The 4,069-nt window shown below is 49.5% G+C and overlaps 1 long non-coding RNA gene across 1 annotated transcript; it reads left to right on the top strand.

Moving 5' to 3' along the window:
* Positions 1-2,304, top strand: LOC142047295 (uncharacterized). The gene is made up of 2 exons (XR_012656471.1): positions 1-357; positions 1,186-2,304. It is a non-coding gene; the product is annotated as an uncharacterized LOC142047295 (long non-coding RNA).
* The last annotated feature ends 1,765 nt before the right edge of the window (positions 2,305-4,069 follow it).

The following is a 4,069-nucleotide window of genomic DNA, read 5'->3' as shown; positions in this document are numbered from 1 at the left end:
AGCTCAGCTCTGCTCGGGTCCGGGGTGGCACAGTAGGTTGGTAAGGCAGTGCTGAGAACTTCAGGCAACCCAGGCCGCTCCCCGGTCCTGAATCGCTTTGCCACATGCCCTTCAGCAACGATAGAAAGATCCAGTGCGTTGTATTCAATGTCCGTTTAACCTTCCAGGGCAAGGGAGACAACCTGGGAAAACAAATGTTGCTGCAGAGGACAAGTGATCTAGAACATTCATTACACCTATTTAATTCCATCTCCCCGACACAATGGGGCGGAGCGCGCTCTCAGTAAAAGACACCACCACCACAACTCTTCCTCAAAGGCTGGGAAGCCTTCCACTTCAGTTCTGTAGCAGAAGCAGGTAAGACCAGACATGGTTCCTGTTTGCGAAGGTTAAGGAGAAGCAGACCCCTTGCCCCATCCCACTTTTTTTCAGGCCTCCTCTCTGACACTCGAAATGTTGGATGTTCTTGTTCTTGTGCTGCCGATGGCGGCTGCTGTGCTGGACTGGAATCCCCTCGTGATGCCTTGGGGAGGGGAGACCCCAAGCAGGCGGGAGCCCCTTTACCTTGGTGAGTGGTGATTTGGGGGGAGCAGGCTGGCAGTCTGAATCGCTCTCAGATTCCTGTGTTTGGCTCCCTTGGGAGGATTCCTTCAGCCCTTCATGTCTGCCATCCCCCCAGGTTGGCGTTTGGGGAGGATTCCCTTATGCAGAGTGCAGGCTCCTCTCAAGCAGCCTCACTGTCAAGCTCCCTAGTGCGATGGGAAGGCTTAGGCCTCTGCTTAGCAAAAGCAGCTAGTTCAATTCTCCTGCAGCCATTTGCTTCTGCCTCTCCAGGAGGAACTGCGGAGTCCTACAGCAGCTGCTGCTCCCATCTCCTCTTTGATTCTCACTGGAGGGAGCTGGGAGGCTTCCCATTCAGGCCTTGTCTGACTCCTGCATCTTGCTCCCGTTTGCCTTTTGTTTTCTTACTGGTTTCGGCAGAACTCTCCCCAGATCTCCTGTGCTGGAGCAGTTATTGAAATGCAACATGCAACTTCCCTATGTACATTTTGATATTCTATTAGCCTTTTTTAATGGCCCCTTATTGAATAGAGGCTTAAACTGTGTAAGACTGATAGTAGTAGAACATTTAATTGTGTGCTTGTCTGGCTCTGTCCTAATTAAACATTGTTTTTCATTTGGTAGGTTATGCAGTAATGGTTTTCCCCCTGTCAGTGACAAGAACACGTGAGCTCTCCTGGAATGTAGATGAGTTGCTGATTTATTCTGTGCTGTCAGAATAGGGATGTACAGTAGTTCTCCAGCTCCATTGCTCGGCTTGGTCCAGACTGCGCTGGTGAACGTGCTGGAGGGGAGGGCTCCAGCCTAGTTTGGGGGCTGGAGGAGAAGGGATTGGAGAAATCTCCAGTTCTGATGGCTAATTACAGCTCCAGCCAGCTGTTTGCTCATGACTAATTCTGATGTCAATGAACTCTCCAGGCTGTGGTCAGGCAGACCAGGAGCTGGCTCCCGTTGTCGTGGCTAAGTACATATGGCTCCCAGGAGCTGATGGACTGCTTGAACCAGAAGCACAGTGACAGTCTGTATCCCTATGTTCACCCTTTCTACAAAACTATAATGGATTTTGTACAAACAATGCCTTGTGAGGTATCATTCAACAACCCATATTCCATTGAATATTATTGGCTTGGTAAAATGTGTGGCAACATTGTATGTAAAATTATAAGATTCTACTCTATAAGCCATGTTCCAAGTCTGTGGAAACCACTTCAGACAAGTTCCCCAGAGACAAAAGGCCAGCCAACTTTGGAGCCAGGCGTCGTCAACATCAGAGGGATAGTCACCTGGTTAAGTGGCCATGCTTTGGCAGGAAAAAGGGTGTGAGCAAGAAATTTATATTTTGGCCAAGGAACAACTGGAAGTTTTTGTCCCCACAGACGTCCTGTCTCCCGAACCCCAGCTGGAAATGATTTTCCAAAGGAAAATAGACATATAAGGAAAGAGGAACAGAGGCCCCCAAATCTTCTTCTCTCCTTTCATCTCTCCTCACAGCATCAACAACACTTGAAAGACAAAGGAAGCATCACTGGACTGGGGAGGGATCCTGGTTGAAAGATTCAGCCAGTCAGACTGCAAAAGCATGTGGCAAGAGACACATTTTGCTTTGAATTCACTTAACAAGCTAAGTTAAATATGTTTTATCTTTTATTTCTTTGTAGCCAATTCTGATTTTTATGCCCCATTACTTGTAGTCACTTAAAAGATATTATCTGTAGTTAATAAATTGTTTGTTTTTTATCTAAACCCGTGTGTTTGGTTGAAGGGTTTGGGAACCTCCACTGGAGATAACGGGTTGTGCAAATCATTTCCTGTTAATGAAGTGATGGACTTTCCATGAGCTTGCATTGTCCAGAGAAGGAGAGAGCTGGGCAGTACAGGATGCACATTTCTGGGGACAAGTCTGGGACTGGGAATTTGCTAGTGTCACTTGGTTATATAATTCAGGAGTGACTGGCTGTAGCACTCTTGCAGGATAGCTGGGAGTAATGCAGATGCTGGAGGCTGGGTGTGAGGACGCCAGGAGTGGTAAGGTTCACAGTGAAGCAGTGTAAAAGGCACCCCAGGTTGGAGAACTGAGGGGACACAGAATGGATCATTGAACAGCTGTACTTAGGGTAATGTCCCTGTATGGCTCCCAGGAGCAGCTGGGCTGCCTGGACCAGAAGGGCAGGTTAAGGATAGAATGGTGACTGCTGAGCCCAGTGCGGAGCTAAGTACCCTGATCTCAGCAGGTCCTCTAGCAAGTAATGCCATCCCTGAGCACCAAGGCTGGGAGCAACCAAAGATGGACCAAGAGCCTGACTCAGTCTTTCTTTCTAAAACCTCATGACTGGGTCTGACTTGCACTTCGTGGACACGTAGGGCTGCTGAGACTGGTGCAGTGCCTCTGCTGGCGGGGCTCAGGCTGCCGTTCCAGGGGCAGTGGAACCGCCGTGGCAGGATGGGGAGACACTTCTCATCTATGTAACCTCTGAGTAGGCGGGTGGCTCTCCTCGATTGTCGTCGTCTGGCCCCTTGTCCCCAAGGGTCAGAGGCTCCTGTCTCGTCTGCCACGTTCTGCTCTGTGAGTTTATCCTGGCTTCTGCATGCGTTGGGAGGGATTCCCCGTCTCTGCAGAACACGGCTTGGAAGAGGAAGCGGAACCACTGCCACCTCCCTTCCTTTCCTATGGAGACTCCTTGTGCAGCAGGGTGAGGAGCTAGACACCTGCTGGTGGTTAAAAGTGGACTCATCTCCAGATCTGTCACGGGGACTCCAGCTCCCCCGCAGCTGCGATAGGAGCCGGAGCTAAACCTGCTTCTGGAGGCTGCTGAGCTTAATATTCCTTCCCTTGTTGAGGCCTTTTCCTGCCTCCGGGCCCGTGTACCTGTACAAATAGGTGCAGTTTGTGCCCCTCAGTGCAGTGTGAATGGCATAGTTCTGAAATGAATGCCAGCACCTCTGACTCTTGGCACGTATGAGGCCAGCCATTAAGGGGGAACAAGACTCAGCCATTTACTAGGGGGTTTATCTGTATGTCCACAGCTTCCAGTGTCTTGGAGGCCTCTGGAAACTTCATAACAAAATCAACAGGCATTTGCCATGCTGTCTGGAGAGGCTCACAGCCGAGAGTGCCAACGTCAGGGCACAAACCCAAACTGGTTGTGTTCTACGCTTAGCTTTCACAACCAAGTAAAAAGTGTGAATTCCTCAAGCACTAGAATGGCCTTGCCATGGAGTCAGACAGTCCCCTTGGGCACTCCAGTCTGTCTTGCCACCCAGGTGAGTCTGTCTTTGTGGTAGATGGTCCCTTGGAATATTGTTCTGATATTTATATGTAGGCTGCTCCCAGTCCCAAAGGACCAGTTACTTGCCGCAAATCAATTACCCCTGAGATCTCTCACCAGAGTCAACACTTGTAGCCAGACCTGAAGTAAACTAAAGATTTATTAACTAAGGAAAAGAAATGTTACTTAGAAGGTTAAAGCAGGTGAACATACTGTGGTAAACGTCTGTCTCAGATCTGGAC

The sequence above is a fragment of the Chelonoidis abingdonii genome, chromosome 9 (genome assembly GCF_003597395.2).
Source record: "Chelonoidis abingdonii isolate Lonesome George chromosome 9, CheloAbing_2.0, whole genome shotgun sequence".
Lineage (NCBI taxonomy): Eukaryota > Metazoa > Chordata > Testudines > Testudinidae > Chelonoidis > Chelonoidis abingdonii.
This window is presented reverse-complemented; position numbering and strand designations above follow the sequence as displayed.